At 40.6% G+C, this 22,537-nt stretch overlaps 1 long non-coding RNA gene across 4 annotated transcripts in view; it reads right to left on the reverse strand.

Annotated features, from left to right (window-relative positions):
• The window catches only part of LOC144281208 (uncharacterized), a 28,240-nt gene extending 11,259 nt beyond the window's left edge, over positions 1–16,981 (reverse strand). For all 4 annotated transcript variants that reach the window (XR_013349712.1, XR_013349713.1, XR_013349714.1 and 1 more), the window contains exons 1-3: positions 16,699–16,981; positions 13,206–13,311; positions 7,462–7,580 (exon numbers count right to left, since the gene is read on the reverse strand). This is a non-coding gene — a long non-coding RNA (uncharacterized LOC144281208). The remainder of the gene's footprint in view (positions 1–7,461; positions 7,581–13,205; positions 13,312–16,698) is intronic.
• Positions 16,982–22,537: the final 5,556 nt, after the last annotated feature.

The raw sequence follows: 22,537 nt of genomic DNA on the forward strand, positions 1-22,537 counted from the left end.
ATGAGTGTCTAAAGAACTGGTTCTCAACCCTGGCTGCTCAGTGGAATAACCCAATGGACCTTATAAAATATTGATGCCAACATCTGCTTCTGACCACAAAGGATTAGCTGCTATGGGAATTCTTCTCCCACCACAAACAGCTAGAAAATGAGGTAAATAGATGAAACAACTCTTTTTAGATACTGAGCAAGAGGCAGAACAGGACTGCTATCCCTGAGGGAAGAGAAACAAATGAGATGAGCCTGATGACTGCCCACATTGCTGCCTGGAGGCAGCCCTCAGGACATAGAGCAGAACAGAGAACCCAAACAAAACTCAATTCACTGAGTTGAAGACAGAGAGCAGAGTTCCAGGAAGCCAATTTGCAGGATCAGAGTTTGCAGAGTGAATGCTAAAAAAGAGAAAATGCAGAGAGATGTCCAGAGATCTGCAGGGAGGTTCCCTCCAATCATTGACTAGTGTGGACGACATACTTGGGAAAAACTTTATGAAATGAGTGGGGAAGAGAGGGAGGAAGAGCAGGAGGCTGAGCAATTCCAGGGGCTCAAGAAGGACTGTTCACAGCGGGTACAGTCATCTATTAAGGTATCCACTCGGTAATACATCTAAATCAGTCCTAGACTAAAAGTTACTCTAGGTTGTTTCTAACAAAGCTTAAAAGCTGTCCTAAGGAGGCTCAGGCTGATGATGCTAAGTAACTTAACTGCATGAAAAAAAAATCACACTAATTAAAAGATTGCAACAAACTCCAAACCCCAACATTGTAAAGCGCACAATGTAGATCATCCAATAAAAATTAATGGGAATACAAAGATCTTTGACCAGCAGAAAAATCAATCAGTAGAAACAGACACTAAAATGACAGATATGATGATATCAGCAGATAGAACATTAAAACAGCTATAATAAATACACTCTGGCAACGCAAGAATGTAAAGGAAAACATGAATGTGATGAGAAGTTAAGTGGAAGATATAAAAAGACTCAAATGGAACTTTTAAGAGATGAAAAATGCATTATCTGACAAGAAAAACACATGAAAAGAAATTTGCAGCGCATTAGACATGCAGAAGAAACCATCAGTGAATGAAAAAAATATAGCAATGAAAATAAACTAAAAGGAAACACAGAAAGAAAACTAATGAGAATAAACAAATACATAGAGCATCAGTGACCTGTAAGACTGTATCAAGGACGTAAGCCAAGATCCAGAAGGAGAAGAAAAATATAGGGGAGGGATGGAGGGAGAAGCGATGGCTGGAAGTTTTTCCAAATTTGATGAAAACTATAAACACACAGATCCCAAAAGCTCAATGGATCTAAACAGAAGAAACAAAGTAAGCCACAGCAAAGCACATCATAATGAAATTTCTAAAAACCAGTAATAAGGAAAACTTTTTAAAGCAGACAGAAAAAAAATCCACAGTAGGAACAGAGGAACACCAACACAAAATCACAACAGACTTCTAACAGAAGCTATGCAAAATAGAAGATAACGAGCAATATTTTTAAAAGTGAAAGAAAAAAATGCAAATCTCGAATTTATTACCAACTGAACTTGAAAAATAAAAATGGAATAAAGACTTTGCTTAGAAAACCTGAAAGAATTCACCTACGTGAGGTATGTACCATTTAAAAATGTGAAAGGAAATTCTTGAAGCCGAAGGAGAAATCTGGATCTATACGAAGGAATGAGAAGCACCAAAAATAGTAAATACATAGGTAAATCTTAAAGGTATTTCTCTTTCTTTCTTCCTTCCTTCCTTCCTTCCTTCCTTCCTTCCTTCCTTCCTTCCTTCCTTTCTTTTCTTTCTTTCTTTCTTTCTTTCTTTCTTTCTTTCTTTCTTTCTTTCTTTCTTCTTTTTTTTCTCTTTTTCTTTCTTTTTTCTTTCTTTTCCTCTTACTTTCTTTTTAACTTTCTTAAATTATAGAATAGTTTAAGGTAAAAAAAATAGTAACTATCCTGTGGGTTTATAACACACAAACTGTATGACAAGAGTATAGAGGACTAACGGGGAAAATGGAAGTAATTAAAAACAAAACAAATTAGAGTTAAAAAAGGATCCTAAAATATGCAATTAAAAATACACAAAAACTCATATAGAGGGGAAAAGGCCAAAAATAGGCAAGAAGAAAACTGATACCAAGCTAGTTGCTTTAAACTCAACCATATTGACAACTACATTAAATGTAATGATTTAACAGTTCCAATAAGATGCAGAGATTAATAGATTGGTTAAAAGAAGAAGAAGAAGAAGAAGAAGAAGAAGAAGAAGAAGAAGAAGAAGAAGAAGAAGAAGAAGCAAAACCCAACTGATCCATAGATGCGCTTTCTACAATGAACCCACTGGAAATATAAGGATAAAGGTACATTAAAGAATGGAAAAAGATATACCATGCAAATACTAACCCTTAGGAAGATAGAGTGTCTACACTGATGTCAAAGTAGTTTCAAGGGGTGCCTGGGTGGCTCAGTTGGTTAAGCATCTGCCTTTGGGTCAGGTCATGATCCTGGAGTTCTGGAAACGAACCCCGCCTCTGGTTCCCTGCTCAGTGGGGAGACTGCTTGCCCCACTCCCCCTCTTGTGCTTTCTCGCTCACGCCCTCACTCTCTAGATCAAATAAATAAATAAAATCTTAAAAAAGAAAAGTAGTTTCAAAATGAAAAATAGTACCAGGGATAAAGAGAGACTTTCATAAACATTATATGGCAAATTAATCAGGAGGTTATATCAATCCTAAATCGGTATAAGCCAAATAACAGAGCTCAAAGAAATCTTAAGCTGTAACGGTTATAATTGCAACAAGAGATAAACAAATCCACAATTATACTTGGACATTTTAATACTTTTTTCTCTGTAATTGATAAAACAGAAAAATCATGAAGGGCAGAGCAGAATAGAGCCATACCATAAACCAGTTTGATCAATTTGACATTTACGGAATATGTAATGCAAAAGTAACAATGCAAATTAAGTTCAAGAGTACATAAAACATCTACCAAGGTAAATCATGTTCTGGGACATAAAATAACCTCGAAACAGTTTTTTTTTTTAAGACTATTTATTCATGAGAGACAGAGAGAGAGGCAAAGACATAGACAGAGAAGCAGGCTCCAAGCAGAGAGCCTGATGTGGGACTCGATCCTGGGACTCCAGGATCACACCCTGAGCCAAAGTCAGACGCTCAACCGCTGAGCCACCCAGGCTTCCCATTTTCTTTCTTTCTTTTTTTTTTTTTGTAAATCTTGAAATAGTTAAGTAAATTGAGATCATATGACATAGGCTTTCTGATTATGGCAGAATTAGACTAAAAATGAGTAGCAAAAATATATTTGAAAAATAACTCAAGTATTTATAAATTTAAAGCCAAAAAACTTAATTATTTCTGTTAAAAAAAGAAATTATAATGGTAGTTATAAAATATTTTGAACTAAATAAAAATAAAACAACATATTGACATTTGTAGGATGTAAAGAAATGGTTAAAAAGAAAAAAAATGGTTAAACCATGGTAGATCCAAATGGCTCAATAATCTGAATTTTTTAATATTATAATATATAGATCTATATTTTTTGGTTACAAAAAATGGCTATGAGGTATTATTGAATGAAAAATACATTATGGAAAACATGTATAATATCTAACGTATAGGACACTTTTGTAAAGGGACCATATATTTGCCATTAATGTATGACATGATGATCATCACACTGTTAGCAAGGTTCCTTCTTAAGGGAAAGACTTCAGATGACTTTTTATTTCTCTACATTTTAACATGTGTGAATTTTGTATGACATACAAGTATGTTTATTGTCAGAAAAAAATAAAGTATATTTTTATGATTAAAAAATGAAAAATCATTTATTTACTTACTCAAGGCATTTGTCAAATATTATCTACGTGCCTGATTTTGCTAGATGCTGGGGATAGAAAGATGAACAAATAAGAGTGGGGTTCCCTCCTCCTGGGCATGGCACTGTGAGTACAAAGCTGACTGTCCCTCATTTCCTAATCTGCACAAGTGGGTATAATCGCAGTATATACCTAACTTGATTATCATGAGATAATGGGTGGAGGGGCTCTTGCCCTGCTTACCCCTTTGCCTCTGTAGACATAGGGTGGCCCTAGCCCAATCCTGGAGATAAATAGGCACAGTGAGGAAAGAAAGGTCTCAGTGTTCTTTAGGCTGCCTTAGCTCCTGTGCAACATGGGAGCTGAGATGAGAGCCAGGGGGCCTGCATGGGTGACTTTGCAGTGATTAGCGGTGGACAACCCAGGGCCATGAGTCTCATGGAGGACATGGGAGAGATCTGCATGGTCAGTGAGAAGGGACCAGGGCCTCAGGCAGCAAGAAGCATCACAGAGCTCTGGCCAACCTCAACTTTTAAATTTGCCATTTTTAAAAACCACCCATAACCATTATTTCATAAAATAAGGGGTTTCCAAAAGTCAGACCGATATTACCTCAGAATAAAGAACAGAACTTTTTTAAAAAGTTAAATAAATTCTAATCAACGTAGCTTTATGAACAACCTGCCACATTGCCCTTCCTTTGTCTCATGTAGCCGTGGACCAATGAAAACTTAGCAGGATGGGCCAGGCCTTGTCCCTGGGTCCACACTTGGAGTGCACCGCTATAGATCATTTTATGATATCTGAAAGTAATGGAGAGTTGTAAGACTTTAAGTAGAGAAGAGAAGTGATGCGATAGTGTCAAATATATAATGCAGACAGCTCATTCAGGCCTCAGTATTCAGGAGGGATTATGTAGGAGAGGGGGAGGCAGGGAGGCCAGTTAAGAGGCTCTTTTAATTGTCTAAGTGAAAAGCCTTAAGGCCCTGAGTTAGAGAAGACCATTGAGTATTTCTCTAATGAGACAGTTATTTTGACTTTTATCCCCCTTCCAACTAAAGTAAACCCTGCATTTTCTTTTTAAATCACCAATAAAAAAAACTACGTTAGGTCATTGGTTTTCATATTTGGAGTAAGTACTGGAGGCACCACGCTTAACTGAGACTAGTATTAGGCAAGTGTTTGTATTTGATGAATTCGTCAGGACATTTCTTTGAGCCTCTGAATGATATGTTAAGGGTTTTCTTTAAGATCAGCTCCTCAACTTTCTTTTTATTGGTTGGGAGCACTGTAGCTTTGGCCTGTATGTGTCACTCTACACTAGACTTGTGTTTAATTAACACTGACAAAATTAATGTTATTATAGTTGGTATTTTATTAGAACATGGGGATGCATTTTTCTAAACTAATTTTATCTACTTCTAAACAAAATGAGTTGAGATGAAAGTATTGTCTCGAGACATGGATTTTTTTGTCTTTTATGCAAAGTGGATTTTGGTACTGAAAATTGAGATAGCCTTGAAAAATTAGTTCAGAATAACTTTTACACATGTACCTTCGTTGCTACCTTATAAATGAAGTGTAAAAACCACTCACGTAGTTACTGCCTCATAAATGAAGTTGAAAAACCACTTGAATTTTACCAGTTACAAAAGTGTTTCTGGAAAACATTGAGAAGAAATGAATTATCACCATCTTGTCCCATTAGCAAGGAAAAGTGAGGAAGAGCATCAAAGCAGATATGGTTGTTTTGTGTTTTAAAATTATTCCCTGGGTAATAACTAGTTCAATGGTGGTTAATGGTGATTGAGAAACTAAAAATGACTCTACATGTGCCTTTGGTTTTGTAGAATGGAGATGACTAATTTTGAAGGGATGTCTTTTGCTGCATGGATTTAATTTCAACAAACATTTGCAGAATATTTACTATACATTAGGCCAGAAATATTTTCTGTGGAGAGGGAGAGGACGAGAGATGAAGTCAGCACAGTTTCCACTAGCAAAGAACTCTTCTAGTGGTAGGTCCAAGCATACAACACAACTCTATAATTACAAGGCAGAACTAAGTGAGGATTGTGTCTAATAATAGCTGTAAATGGTGGGCTTCCTGAAGACAAAGGCTTTCTTTCTATTGACAAACACTTCATGACACTGTTGTGTGACAACAGTGTCATGAAGTGGAAGCCCAGTTATTGACAATGAGTATTAATAGATTCTAGACTGCATACTCCGTGAAAATAAGGGCCAATTATTATGCATATCTGTAGTCTCAGTATCTGACACAGACAAGGCACATGGTAAATGCTCAATGAACTCTGTTAAATTACTGAGCTCTGAATTAATAAATGAGCAATCAAATGTTGAAGAGCATAGGGAAAACTCACAATTCAAATTTACTGGGATAATTCAGGACAATGAGGACAGTTTTTAGAATCAGTGCCAATTCTTTTATTATTTTTTATTTTTTTAAAGATTTTATTTATTTATTCATGAGACACACAGAGAGAGAGAGAGAGAGAGAGAGAGAGAGGCAGAGACACAGGCAGAAGGAGAAGCAGGCTCCATGCAGGGAGCCCGATGCGGGACTCGATCCCGGGACTCCAAGATCACACCTTGGGCTGAAGGCAGGCACCAAACTGCTGAGCCACCCAGGGACCCGAATCAGTGCCGATTCAATGTATGTTTGCATATTCTAAAGGGCTCTCTAAAAGATGAAGGCCTAGAGACAGATATCAAACTCAGTCATCTGGAATCCAGCCAGGCAAGATAGAAGTCCCAAAAACGACTTCCTAAGCCTAACAGTATGAAGTTGGCTCTGTAATCATATGGGCACCTCATAAGTGGTCTCAGCCCACCTCTCCAGAATTATCTCCCTTTATTCAAGAGCCCCTAGCCACGCTGCCTCTAGGTTGGTCTCCTCTCAGCCCCAGAGTTGCCCATTCCTAATCCTGCCACCAGTGATGCCTATAATGCCCTAAATGCAATTCACTGATGAACAATAGGGAGCTATAGCAGTTTCTGGATCAGAATACTGACGTGACATAATTTATATTTTAGAACACAGTACAGATAGGCTCCTGTAGTAGTTAGGGTATATGTTTAGGTGCTTTAACGAGCAGAACAGGAGTGCCTGGGTGGCTCAGCAGTTAAATGGTTGACTCTTGATTTTGGTTCAGGTCATGAACTCAGGGTCATGAGACTGAACCTTCCATCAGGCTCCATGCTCAGAGGGGAGTCTGCTTAAGGTTCTCTCTCTCTCCCTTTTCTCCTCCTCTCTTGCTCTCTGTCTCCCTCCCTCCCTCTCTCTCTGTCTCAAATAAATAAATAAATAAATAAATAAATAAATAAATAAATATGAATGAATAAATAAATAAATAAAATCTTTTTTAAAATGAACAAAATAAGTAAGACTAAAGCAAAATAGTTTTATTGTTTCCTCTAACATAAGAGTCTGAAGTGTCAGATGATCCCAGAGGCCTAAGAAGCTCTGCTCCACAAAGTCATCCAGGCACCCAGGCTCCTATTTTTGTATCTTTTCCACCTATTGAGATATTGCCTTCATCTATAGGCTAAAGCTGATTTACTGTCATTGTGTACATGTTCTTACCTGTGGGAAGAGAAAGAAGAGGTAGAAGGCAAGTGGCGCAGTACAGAAGTTGTACACATCCTCACTTCCACTGGTAGAATCTGGTCACATTGGGAAATGTAGTTTTTAGATGAGAAATCCTGTGCGGGACCAGAATGTGTGTTCTATCACTAACAAGAAGATAGGATATTAAGGAACATTTAGCTGACTCTAATATAGTTTCTTTTCCTTCATCTCTGTACTGCTATAAGCTGTATTGTCCCAGCAATGACATTGACCTACTGATATATGAATAGAGGACCAGAGCCTGACAAGTAAGGCGGTGTGTACCTTATGTACCTACAACGTGGCCTACGCCATAATTGCTTTACATATGCTATTACAATCAATACTCAAAGCAATAGTGAAAGGTAGATATCATGACCCCTAATATAGTTGATGAATCAAGCTTCAAAAACTTCATGGTCACAAAACTATGTAATAGAAACTGGCTTTGCACTCGGGTGCATGTACCTCCAACCCCCCTTCACTACAGCATTAGTGCTTAAGCCTGATTCTGGACTGATAGATAAGCTTAGAACTTTTCCCCTTCCTGGTATATGCAAGTCAAACTTTTTCCCCACATACTTAATAATTATCCATGCCTGCAGGGAAACTCAATCCACATATTGTCTAATTTCTTGTCCTTGACCATCCTGAAATTGAGTATAATATGGTGTTTCTTGACCAAGCAATATCTGAGAAACTGTGGTGATTTTAGCAAATGCTAGATTTCCCATTCCAGGGACCACACAAGGAAAGCCAAGTTGTCTTTTCTGTTTGGCTTTTTGGGTTTTTTTTCATCTTCCCTTTCTTTTTTCTTTTCTTTCTTTCTTTTTTTTTTTTTTTTTTAAATCAACTGAGAAAACATTCTGTTTAAATTCTGGATGCTACATGAGAATTCATATTTACTTTTCATCAACATCAATGAATACCCTCCTCTTCATCGGACACTGAGGATCCTGATCTATTAAACAGGTCTCCTGATCACTCCTTCCATGGGGCCAGGATGCAATTTGCTAGCAAATTGGAATCAGAATTGGGTTTTTAAAGAGAACCTTCCCACAGTTATAAACATCCTTAATTTTTACAGCAACACATTGACTTCAAACCGGACTCCTAATTATTGCAATATTTCCTTTAAAAGCCTGCAGTGTAGATTCAGCAAGGTCCAGACATCTGCTTCAAATCCAGAAATTTCTTTCCTTTCTCAAAAAAGGTTGCTCTCCTCCAATTAGCCTCACCAGAGCAGCGGGAGCAAGTGGAGCTCTGTGGATGGGGTTTCATGTTTACTGGGCACATTCCAACCTCACCCGCCTTTTCCCACATGGGACCATAATAACCACTTTGCCTGTTGGACCCAGGACCAAATGGCTTTTGAAGTACGAAAGAGATATGTCTTGAGTCTTTTTTTAAATATCCTCTTGCAAACCTTGGTTTATCATAAACAGATACAGTTTACCTAAGGCAATGCATTCTTTACCATTTCTATTTTAAGTATTGGACATAAATTTTAAGTATTGGTGAGAGAACACTTTTGTTGTTGTTGCTGAGGCCTATCTTTACACACCTGAAACACAAAATTCTGGAGGCTATTTGGCAGGAGTTGATGGTTGGAGGCAGTAACTGTTATTATCTAAAACCCTATGGGCATAGTAATGATCATTTCAACTGATACTTAAACCAGATTTCAAAGTTTGGACTTCATAAAAATATACATTGAGATTGCAAGTCTATTATTTAGTATAAATGACCTTATATGAAACTTTTACCCTCCAGGCTCAGTGTATGTCAGCCTCATGTCTCATTTTTTTCCCATCTATAAAATGGAAATTCTGGGGGTTTTAAGAGCCAATGTTAATCATGTCTCTTTCATCAATTCACCTCTAAGTTTAGAACAGATTGGTCACAGAGGGGCAGAGAACAAAATATCAATTCATCTTGATAAAGTGGATTTGGAGAAAGAGGCTCAGTATGGCATGTCCAACTAGAGCTGTCCACTGGATGATTGCAAGTGTGGGTCTGGAGCTCAGAGGAGAATCTGGGCTGGAGATAAGACCGGTTATGAAAATCAGCAGTTTATGTCTTGTAACTGAAGCCATGAGAGGAGATGAGATCACACAGAGGTGGCCCAGATCAAAGAAAGAAGATGCAGATTTTCAGATTGGCAGAGCAGAAGGACACGGGCAGTGGCCTGAGTCACAGGTGGGCCAAAGGGACACACTCCCTTATGGACAAGTTTGGGTTGGGAGATGCTAGTCAAAAGCAAACCTATTTCCCCTGTTCAGCCTGTTGAGATTTTCTTTAGACCCAGGGGCAAGATCAGCAACTGCCCAGTGTAGTAGAGTGGAAGTGTGGTTTGGGATATCCCTATGCCTGTGTATCTCGTGCTTTGGTGGAGACTTGCTATCTGTTGGCCCCAACACTACCAAAATGCTGAATAAGAACTATTCCTACCCTAAGCATCCGCCTAAAATTCCAGTGCAACAACAAATCTCTTTACATTGCCTTATTTGTTTGGATTTTGTTATGCAAACAAATGACATCAGTTCTGACACCAGAGTCTCTCAAGAAAGTCTTTTGTCAGCCACGGGTCCTGATTTTCGTTTTAGAGAAGTTCCCCCAGAGTTTGGGTGCATCCTTCAACCAGAAATCAAGCTCATCCAACTGAACCATGGGAGTTATGTTACAGGAGGTCCAGGATTACTCTGGCATCTCAGAGCCTCTCCCTTTAGGTAGCCTGTACACAGCTCAATTTTAGGGGGGGTTATTTACATTAGAGGGTATGTGATTATCACCTTATAGAGATTAAGCAAATGGCATCTCCTGAAGTTGAACAGAACACAATCTATGGAACCATATGCAGAAGTTCTAAACCCAACACAAGACCCTTTTCTTGCTTTCACTAAAGCCAACCAGATGCCAGGGCTCAGTCATCATTCCCACTGGTGCAGGTAGCTTTGTAACCTTCAGAAAACATCATTCTCCATTCCATGGATAAGATCTGTCAGAGGGAGGAAATTAGCTGAGGTTCTTCCATCCAGTGAATTTTAGCTAGAGTTAAGGAGATCGGTCTTCTTGCAGCAGCCATGACTGATATTTTTCAGAACATTGGTCAATCCCTTGTCCTTGCTAATAAAGCTTCTTAAAGGGCAGCCTGGGTGGCTCAGCAGTTTAATGCTGCCTTCAGCCCAGGGTGTGATCCTGGAGACCTGGTATCGAGTCCCACGTCGGGCTCCCTGCATGGAGCCTGCTTCTCCCTCTGCCTGAGTCTCTGTGCCTCTCTCTCTCTCTATGTCTCTCATGAATGAATAAATAGAATAAAAAAAAAAAAAGCTTCTTAAAGCTTTGAATCTGGGCATGAGAATTAGCCAGCCAAGTGGCTCTCCTTCAGGTCCTTAGTTTTCTCTCCTTTAGCTCCATCTGTCTCCCACTACCCAGAGGTAATGGTAAACCACTCCCCTTTCATTGGATCTCTAGAAAAGATATAAATCAGCTGGCATGACTCTGAAGGCAGAGGAAGAAAGAGTACAGAAAATAATCTAAAGAGGAATAGTGAGAAAAGAACAACTAGTATAACAGAAAAACCTGAATCGCCTTATCCTGGTAAGATGCACCTAAATCCCAGATAGCCCGTCCCTCACTGCCTTCACCCAATGTGGGTTCCCCCCCCAGATATCTTCTTTCTTGGGATCCCAGAATATGTCAATCTCTGAAATGCATGTCAGTATTTCTGGCCTTTGTCTCCCTTTTACATATGTACCAGTTGATTCTAACTGTGTTTGCCATTCCCACCTGTGCTCCCTGGACCCTCCAAGAGAGGGTGGAGGTTAAGCACAGAAAAGAGGTGTGTATCTTGTGGTCCAATTATGAATGAGTGATTGTGATTCCCTGGAGTCCCAGCTACTCTGACCAGAATTCACATGCTTCATATGGGATGGTTTGTTTCTAGATTCCAAAACAGTGTGCATTTCTTAACCCGTAATGGAACCATGTTGGTAGTAAGCCAATCTTGTTTGGATCCAGTGATGGCCATTATCTGTCTGAGTGACCTTAAACTCCGTTGTGAGGAAATGCGTGACCCTCAAGGAGTTGAGACAGTCAAGACCTGTAGTGGAGGAAGGAATTCAGCTGAGTTATTGTGGTGTTCAAATCTGCGTAGAGCCTCTGGGGCAGAGAGTGCAATGAGAGGACACGGTCCCTGACCCTCAAGGAGCTCTTCATCTAACAGGGTAGAGAGGTATGTAAATATACAGTGGACAACGGGATGATAAGTGCTACGGTGCAGCAGACACACAGATCAGTTGCTCTTATGGTCTAGGAACTGAGTTAACAAAGCCTGGGAACAAGTTTTTGTAGGACAAGAAAGATAATGCATTAGAGGAGGAGAGGGAAAGGCTCAGGGAACATTTTAAGAAAAAAATCTAGAAACTTGACTAGAAGAGGCGTGTCGGGAAGCAAGGAGGAAGCTTAGGAAGCTGTCATGGAACTCTAGCGATAAATGATAATGGATTGAAGTAGGGTCACACTGGTAGAGGCAGAGAGGAGGTGACAGACAAAATATTAGGACCTTGACCCCAGAGGACATTTTGATGATCTGCAGGTGTGCAGAGATTGGTGATGGAAGAGGATGAACAATGCCTTGGTCCTCTGAATGAGGAAAAAGGGAAGGAGGAGCAACTGGAGATAGACGCATGAGATTGGACTCCCATTCCTCCCCCAGCACTCCCTCCTCAGACCCTAAGGTAGGGGCAGTACGGAGAGGATTTGCTGGGAGAACCAGGAAGATCCCAACAACCGCAGGCCTTCACTGTATAGACCTCTGTCCTTAGAAATAATGTTCTAGATGCAGCTTTTAAGACATTCCAAAATCCTGCAAAAAAGAAGAGGAAGGAACTCTGAAAATTCAAATAAACTTATCTAAACAGTGCTACTAACAACAATATCTAAATAAATGGAAATGAAAAATAAATAAATAAATAAATAAATAAATAAATAAATAAATAAATGGAAATGATACCAAGTGATTGTTTAAATGTCTAAACAGTTGATTTGTCTATCCAGTGCTACTACCACCACTAATAATAATAATATCTAATAATAGTCTTTTCCTTCTGCACCTTTTCTGCCTCTTTCCTAGGATAAGGGGCAAATACAGTGTTGCAATCATCCCAATGGTACTTCACCCTACTTTCCAGTCACATCAATTTCTCCATTAGGTTACGGTTGTTTTGAAACTTTTATGAAAATACCATTTGTCAACACAAAAAAACCTCTATGATTATGTATTTTCCCAAATATTTGCATATTCATTTCTGTTTGTTTATTTGTTTGTTTAAGCCAGTGTGGAACCCACTGCAGGGCTTGAACTCATGATCCTGCGATCAAGACCTGTACTGAGATCAAGAGCCAGACGCTTAACTGACAGTCATCCAGGTGCCTTGTGCCTTGTTGTATATTCATTTTTTAAATAAATAGCATTCATGCCTACATTGTTAACTTGCTGTATACTTACTTGTGTGTATTATAAGTTATATATCAAATAAAAACCTAAAAGGGGGAAAGAAGATGTTCTAATATTTTCCCATATTCCTAAAGACCATTTTGTGCAGTCTCTGTGTATGCCTATCACACCACACCAAAAATAAATCTTCATCTAGTTAATTTGTTTAATAGAATTCAATTCAGAAATTATGCTTTTGTGAGGTAGGGATTCCTTTTTTTACCTTGAAGTGATTAAAATAGGAGAAGATGGAAGCTGTGGCAAGTGCGTGGGTGACATGATGTCTAGGGGCTCTTCTGCTCCTGCTGCTCTAGAGTGAGTGTTTCACTCTGCAAAGACAGAGAAATACTGACCTGTGAAGGAGGCATGGCCTTCTGGGATTCAGAGGCATCCCTGGTACCCACATTAACTGCCTGGGCAGGGAGTGGGGCTAAGAGAACCAGCCCCATGTTACTCTTCCCCTTTGAGATGAAAGGATATGCTTCTTACCCCCACATTATTCCATCTTCATACTTAAAAGATCTCCCTGTGAGGCACCTGGGTGGCTCAGTTGGTTAAGCCTCTGACTCTTGATTTTGGCTTAGGTCATGGTCTCAGAGTTGTGAGACCAAATGCTACATTGGGCTCTGTGCTCAGCATGGAATGTGCTTGAGATTCTCCTTCTCATTCTGCCCCTTCCCCAACACATGTTCTCTCTCTGTCTCTCTTTCTCTCCCTCTCTCTCTCTCTCTCTCTCAAATACATAAATAAATAAAATCTGATTTAAAAAAAAAAGTCTCCCTGCAAGTGAAGGTGTCAACTAAATGGGCAGTTTCCCACTTGGGGTTAAAAACGTAGGCATCTCTGTTTCTTAATCAGGAAAACTTTATACTTTTGGATTTAGGGGAAATAGGAACATATGTGATTTCCATTCTTTCTTCTCTGAGACCTGTTCAGGTATTAAAATAGAGACATTGGCACGACCACCTTAGCACATCCCTCTGCATCAGACAGCCCTGGTTGAAAACCCGCTTGGTGATTATCCACGTTCCTGAAGAAATTAGCTTAATTCTTTAAATGCATTTCTAAAAATAGACAACTACTACTCTCTTAATAGAATTTGGTGGGGATTAAACATGAGAACAAATACAAGCATTTATCACAGTTCTTTGCCATATAATAGGCATGGGGAAATCAACATCAGGAGCTACTCCAAGCCCTGAGTGGCTTCCATGGTCCCCTACAGGCCACCTTCAGAAAGGTGAGTGTTACATCCTTTAGTAAGTGTGTGAACTGTGAACTTCGGTGAACATAATTACGTGTGGCCTGCAGCAGGGCTGGAGAGGAAGGCCAAATTGCTTGAACTCTGGCACTGTCAGGAGTTTTGGGGGACCACATCTACGCTGAGGGGCAGTTGGGAAACACATAGAGAGGGTTCTCCTGGAGTCACCGCAGGGTAACAGTGCTCCAGCTCTCACGCCTGGCAGTCTGTTGATAACAGTGATGTTTTATCAGTGAGGGCTCAGCTTTTCCTTTGGTTAAACTTCCCCTTTACCACACTGAGCAAAGCCATTGTCCTCAGAAGGAAGAGTTATTGTGGTGGGGAAACCACTTTTTCAGGGGAGTTGATTGTGGCCAACTTATTCCTTGGCCCAAAGCAAAGCCAGAGGGTTCATCCAAAGAAAGAAATAGTTCTCATGAATCATGTTCTCAGCCTGTGAAGGGCAGTTGACTGAGGGAAGATGCCTGTTCCTTTCCCTACAGGATGCCAAAGCTCATAACTCTTTCTGAGGCCACGGGGTCTTTCTGTCCTGTGGGGCCATTCAGAAGCAGGGCGATCAGTGAGGCCTCCACCTGCGGTTTGTGGCCTCTATGTGGAGTGCCTACAGTTTGGATCAGCTCAAAGACTGGACTAATAAACCTCAGGGACCAGTGGGCCCTGTCCCATCAATTCTATTAACCAACTCAGAACTTTGGGCAGTAGGGAGAAAGTCTTCATTTTTCTAATGCCTCCTCGTGCTCTGTGCACTTAGACAAAAATCCTTGTTTGTTTTGATGACATTTTGTGAGGCCTGTGGTCTAAAGTATGTTCTGCATGAATGCAGATACCTTCTACCTAACAGGGTTGACCCAGGGCAGAGATTGTGCTGGGTTATTTATTTATTTATTTATTTATTTATTTTTAAGATTTTATTTATTTATTCATGAGAGACAGAGAGAGAGAGAGAGAGGCAGAGACACAGGCAGAGCGAGAAGCAGACTCCATGCAGGGCACCCGATGTGAGACTCAATCCTAGGTCTCCAGGATCAGGCCCTGGGCTGAAGGCAACACTAAACCAGTGAGCCACCCAGGTTGCCCTGTGCTGGTTTTAAACTATGAGTGTTAAGTGTGTTTTCAGGGCATCTAGCATATCACTTTTCCCCTAAAACTGGGACACAATTTATCTTAATGGTTGAGAGTATAATCTCATGATTCAAACAAACCAAGATTCAGTGTCTGGCCCCATCATTTATGGAAGATATTTTGACAAGACATTTCATTTCTCTAACTCCAGATTTCTTTATTTATAAAGTAAATAAATCCTAATAACATTAGGATTTAGCAAGCTTATAAAATTATGAGCACTTCATGTAATAAATTCTTGAGAAACAGCACAATTTTTGGTACAGGAGACTCAAGAAGCATTGGTTTGCATGTTAACCATGAGCCCTACACCTGGGAACAAAGATCAGCCTAACATGGGCTGATGAACTGAATTGTGTCTATAGGACAGAGTCACACTTGGCGGACATCCCAAGCCAGGGGTATTGATGAAGAAATATGAGTTTGTCCAGCCTATGTAAGAGTCTAGGTAACCCAATGGCCACATTTTATCCACCTACCTGAAGAGCTTATTCAAATATCTCCCCCTTTCCTCAGGAAGTTTTCTTTTTTATTTTATTTTATTTTATTTTATTTTATTTTACTTTATTCTATTTTATTTTTATTTTTCATGAAAGACACAGAGAGAGAGAGGCAGAGACATAGGCAGAGGGAGTAACAGGCTTTTCACAGGGAGCCTGATGCACGGCTCAATCCCTGGGCCTGGGAATGTGCCCTGAGCCTAAAGGCAGATGCTCAACCACTGAGCCACCCAGGCATCCCATCCTCAGGAAGTTTTCTCCAACTTCCTGAGCCAAATTTCTCTGAGCCGAGACTCATAATCCCTAAACTTCTCTCCTTCAGAGAACATTCTTTGTTACAATCACATCTTTTTATTTGTAATGTTTATTTGAGTATCAATCAGCCCACTCTTTCTAGGCTCTGAGATTCATGAGTGCAGAGACCAACAGTTATACCTATTTATTCCCCCAGCACAGGATGGGAAAATAAAAACTCCATTGTCAGAGCAAATGTTGAAACTAAAAGTTCTGATCACCAATTACAATGTGTGGAGGAGTTTTTTGCCACAGCATCACCAGGCAACGTTCAAGACACCAGCTGAGTGTCCTACAATTCAATACAATTTTGACACTATCTACCTGGAGATAGTGTCAGATCCACTGGTTAAGGGCTCAGTCCTATAAGACTACCCCAGCCACCCCCCACTTCAGATGCCAGTCCCAAGCATGGATTATCACCTGTGCTTCTAACCGCCTCCTATAGATTAGAGGTTCCTATGACCCTCTCTTTTGGTTTGATTAAGTTGCTAGAATGGCTCACAGAATTCAGAGAAAAGTTTTGCCTACCAGCTTACCAGTTTATTATAAAAGGATATGACTCAGGAACAGCCAGATGGAAGATGGCTGCATAGGTCCGGGTAGTGGGAAGGGTACAGAGCTTCCATGCCCCCTCTGAGCACTTCACTCTCTCCAAATCTCCACAGGTTCACCAAACCAGAGGCTCTCCGAGCCCCATCCTTTCAAGGTTTTGTGAAAGCTTCATTACATAGACATAATTGATTAAATCCTTGGCCATTAATGATTGAACTCAATCTCCACTCCCTCCCCTTCTCCACAGAGGTCAGGGGGTGGGGCTGAAAGTTCCAACCCTCTATTCAAGGTTGGTTTCCCTGGCAACCAGCTCCCATCCTTCCCGCTTTCCAAAAGTCACCTCATTAACATCAACTCTGTTGTTCTGGAAAGGAACTTGTTATGAATAATAAGACACCCGTTTCACCTTTGTGTCTCTGAAGCTCTCAGGAACTGAGGACGAGAGACCAAATTTGTATGATAACAATATAATAATGTTCCCATTGCTCTTATTGCTCCAGAAATCCCAAGGGTCTTGGGAACTGTGAGCCAGGAATGGTAGAAAAAAGACCAAATATTTATTTCTTATAAATCACCATATCGCCGACACCATTATTTCTGAACACCTCTCCTATGAACTATTTTCTACTGATTCACTCCTTAGACCTATGGGTTAGTCTTCCTTGAAAAATGAGCCATCTCTTCCCTTCCTAACATTCAAAAGGCTTTCTGTCTTTTTTTTTTTAATTCCCATCTTTCATTTCTGCCCTGCCCTTCCAGGAATGAACAACTAAGGCTCTAGGCAAATCAGACGACGGTTCAGATAGGTCATTCTTTGAGTGCCCCATCCTTTCCCACCAGATGGCCTTTACTCTTGTTCTTTCTCCTGCCTAAACTGCATTCTCACACCCCACATCCACCTGCCGATTAACACCAATCCATCAGGTGGAGGTCACGTATCCCTTTTTCCCATAAAATTGTCCGTGACTGTCACTGAAGGGAACTCTTTGGATATCTCACGGGGTATTCTGTGCTGCTTTCTTTTACTGAACATTCTAGCTATCCTAGAGTTACTTGGATCTACAGTTGAGCAGAATATATTGACCATATGCTTTGATTTACTCTCCTCCAACTAAAATACTAACAAAGGAAAGAACAAGTACAAACTCACAATGACAAAGAGAAAAGAAGAGGAAATATTAAGCAGAAATTAGATTTCATCAAGTTTTTAGATAAAAATAGAATGAAAAAGATGCACTGGGGAGGAAGATCATCTCTCTGTCTGATCTTTTAGGGGCACTAATCCCATGCACCTGGGCTCCACCCTCATGACCTACTTACCTCCCAAAGCCCCACCTCTAAATACCATCACATCAGGGATTACAGCTTCAACATACGGATTTGAGGGGGGACACAAACACTGGCCCACAACACATAACATTTTTGGAATTTTGAAAGTAAGGTTAATAGACATTTAATACATCTGTTAGAGCCTGGTAATTATTGACAAGAGTTGAAAAACTGGACTAGTGGAAAAAATCAGTACAATTATTAAGACCAGATTTTTAAAATGTACAAGGGAATATTATCACATTGCATCACTTGGGCCTATAATAAGAGATATTTACTTAATCATAACAGTGTAAAAAATCATTTCCGATTTTGCTAAAATGTTTTTTTTTTTTTTTTTAAAGATTTTATTTATTTATTCATGAGAGAGAGAGAGAGAGAGGCAGAGACACAGGCAGAGGGAGAAGCAGGCTCCATGCACCGGGAGCCTGACGTGGGACTCGATCCCGGGTCTCCAGGATCACACCCTGGGCCAAAGGCAGGCGCCAAACCGCTGCGCCACCCAGGGATCCCACGATTTTGCTAAAATGTTAATACTATTCTATCAGCAAGGTTTGGCAAAGTTTTTCCATAAAGGTCAAGATAGTAAATGTTTTAGATTTTGTGAGCTACATATTAACTCATATTTATATTTATAACTCTTTAAAAATGTAAAAACCATTGCTATCTCAGAGATAAGCTATTGGCTGGATTTGGCCCACAGGTGGTAGTGCACAGACCCTGGTCCCCTGAAATAGAGGGAGGGAAGGGGATGTATGTGGAGGGGTGATAGGGAAGGAAAAGGATAGGTGACAAATCCTCACCTCCTAGTAGGGAAATTTAATTGATAATGTTTAAATGTGTTCATCAGGAAAAATCAGTATAAGTGTATTATTTAAGAAAAGACAATGTGCTATATCCGAAGAGAAACAATGAAAAGACTTGTAAGGGTTGCCTCTGAAGCTTGAGATCAGGGTGAGGGATGAGAAGGTTCCTTTGTGCATGCCAATTTCAAGTAAAATTAATTAAAGTAACAGGAAGAATTGGTTCTGGTCTGGTTTGTGCAATGGTTGCCTCTACAGCCCCATCCCATTTTCCCAGTGTGTACCAGCAATGTGGTTTCATGTTCACCTGAGAATTCTGGTTTCTAATAGGCCAATACTGGTACCTCTGACTCCTTCAAGAGCCAGGATCCAGATGGCATTAGATCGCAGGATGGCATTGCACTGACAGTAGTGACAGAGCCAGCGTTGTGCATCTAACTAAGTTGGCCCCATGGAAGCTTTATAGTTTAAGGAGAGGCTTTCCCTCTCTCCTGTGGGTATGGACAAGACAGTGTGTAACCTCTCTCTACTACTGGCAACCATTGCGAGCCAACAAGGGCTTCAGGTTGGAAAAGAGGCTGTGGTTGGTAGAACAGATACCTGAGTCCTCAGTGACATATTGAAGCAGCCGAATAAACCAAACTTGGTCCCTATCCAGCTTTTATGTATCCTCCTCCAGATTTCAAGTGCCTTAAGACCTTCCAGTGACCTCTGCATTCCCAGCACCTAGCACTCCCATTCATTGCTATTGTTAAGTAAATACATGGCTATACCCACAGGAACAAAATGGAGAAATGGTAACAATAATTCAGAAGAATAGAAGGATGCAAATTTAAGTCAGAGAACCACCCCTCCACCTCCAGCATAGGACACACCAGAGGGCCGGCTCTCTACAAAGCTGTTTCCAGCTGTTGTCTCTACCGATCCCCAGCTCCGCGTTGGAAGACTTGACCTCTCTCCTTCAGTCCCCAAACTCACCTTGCGCCATGACATAGAGGCTAAGCAGCGCCAAGTGAATATCAGAAGTCACTTGTCCCTTTTCTGATCTATGAACTCTAATTTCTACTGGAAATAGTTTAGGACCAAAAGAAACATTGAAATAAAAAGCTTAGTTCCATCAAGAGTTATACTTAACAATAAGCATTTTTATTCCATTCTTGCTGCTGTTTGCTACATGGGATCCTCTGACTTATTTCCTATTCATGCCTGGGCTGAACAAGAACAGGGATCTGTCCCCTCACCCTCAGTGGCGTGCCACCTGAGTCTCTCTTCTGGAGTCCACAACTATGTGAACACCTGGATGAGATGGCCCTTGACAGAAATCACTCAAAATGGCATTTCTATTCAAAACAGTGACTTTTTATTTGGGTTTCTCAATACTGAGCAAACTTTCCATTACAAGGACAGGATTGTTCTCAGTTATGTTGACCGAGTGATATAAACTGAATTATCCCGAGGGAGAGCTCCAAATGAGAAGTTGGCGGGGAATCCCTGGGTGGCTCAGCAGTTTGGCGCCTGTCTTCGGTCCAGGGCATGATCCTGGAGTCCTGGGATCGAGTCCCACGTTGGGCTCCCTGCATGGAGCCTGCTTCTCCTTCTGCCTGTGTCTCTGCCTCTCTCTCTTTCTCTCTCTGTGTCTTTCACGAATAAATAAATAAAATCTTAAAAAAAAAAAAAAAAATGAGACGTTGGTGGGAGAAGTCCTGGGAAGCCCAGGGCCTACATCGGGGATCATAGCCCAGAGGCTGAGAAAGCTCTGAGTGCAGGCCAGGGCCAGCTGTCTCCTCAGAGAAATGATTCACTCTTCAGTGACTGCACAGATCTCCAAGGGGCATTTCTTATGAAGAAATCCAGTCTGATATGGGCTGGACGTATAGCCAGAATATGGGTGGATAAAGAGATGAAAGGACATATTCTAATTTCATTTTGGAAATGTTCCTACTAATGATTCATTTTCCAAAGATTTCACTTTTGGAAAAATTTTGTGACCTATTCATGTTTATTTCCAAGGTGACACTAAGTATTATAATAACATTGTTCTGCCTGCATACTGGGTGGTATGGACTGAATTTGTCTCCCTCCAGATTCATATATCGATTCCCTAACACTCTTTGTGACTATAGTTATAAGTAGGGTTTTTAGGAGGTAAATAAGGTTAAATGAGATCATAAGGGTGGGACCCTAATCCAATAGGATTGGTGCCTAAGAAGAGGAGAGAAGCCAAGGTTGTGTGCACACCAAGGAAAGGTCACATGAGGACCCAGAAAGGAGAGAGATGGCACCATAAACCAACCCTGCTGGCACCTTGATCTTGAATGTCCAGCCTCCAGGACTGTGAGAAAATAAATTTCTTTTTTTTTTAACTTTCTTTTTTTTTTTTTTTAAGATTTTATTTATTCCTGAGAGGCAGAGAGAGAGAGACAGAGAGAGACAGAGACAAGGCAGAGGGAGAAGCAGGCTCCATGCAGGGAGCCTGACGTGGGACTCGATCCCAGAACTCCAGGATCACATCCCGGGCTGAAGGCAGGCGCTAAACCGCTGAGCCACCCGGCTGCCTGAAAATAAATTTCTATTACTTAAACCCCCCAGCCTGTGCGATGTTGTTGTGGCATCCCTAGCTCACTAATACATGGGAGCTCATCATTTATAAAATTGATTCCTGTACAGCATTTCCATCTGTTCCTTACAACAGTCCTGAAAGAAGGATATTATTATGATTATAATCCCAATTTTACCCATGAGATAGCTGAGCTTGAAAGATCAATGCAGAGATTCTGATAATAAAAGCAGACCTCTTCTAGAAGATAGTAGTGATTGAACAGTGCTCAGAGATCCTTCTTTTTCCCTCTTCAGCTGCAAGTGGCTTCACTGTTGGCTTACCCCAGTACCTGGGTGCCTCGCATGACAGCTACCCGTTGAGATGAAGACACTATGACTCTGGATGGCCTCCAGGAAACTGCAAGTATCTTACCTAACCAGGTACAAGTGCACTGAGCTCCCTTTAACAGACACATCTGCATTCATTTCTCTGCACTCTCAAGACAAGCTGAGCTCATCTTAAAGGCAGAGGCTAGGACTGCTACTGCTAGTTAAGGAGATCCAGGAAAAAGATGTTGGAGGGACAACTTAGGAATGGTTCAGGTAGGATGCCAAGGAAGAAGATGGAGAGGGTACCAGACTAAGCCATGGGTCCCAATGGAAAAGGATGTACTACCCATGTCCGTCAGCACAATGGACAATAACAGATTTTTTTAATAAGAACAATTCTGGGAATGCACAAAAGTCTGTACAGCATAGGGGCTTCAATCACTATTTGATTAGAAATGACTGGTCTCTAAAATGGGCCCCCAAAAGCCTGTGTCCTTAACAACTAAGAGCTTTCAGTAGTAGATTTATGGTCTTGTGGTGTTTTTGCTTTGTTTTGTTTGTGTTTTTCATATGTTGCCCTAAACAGCCACATATAAAGAAAGCACTTTCCTATACCTGTTCTCATTGGAACCTCAAACAATCTTGAAGCATATGTGTGATTAATTCTATTTATAGGTAAGAAAGGGGACTTCCAAGACAGGAAACTAATTCCTCAACTTCCCAGGGCCTCTTAGAAGTAGCACCAGATTTTTTTTTTTTTTTTTTTTTTTTTTTTTTAAGTAGCACCAGATTTTTGAACCCTGGTCCCTGACTCCTTTTCTGT

This window comes from Canis aureus, chromosome 12 (assembly GCF_053574225.1).
Source record: "Canis aureus isolate CA01 chromosome 12, VMU_Caureus_v.1.0, whole genome shotgun sequence".
In the NCBI taxonomy this organism is placed as follows: domain Eukaryota; kingdom Metazoa; phylum Chordata; class Mammalia; order Carnivora; family Canidae; genus Canis; species Canis aureus.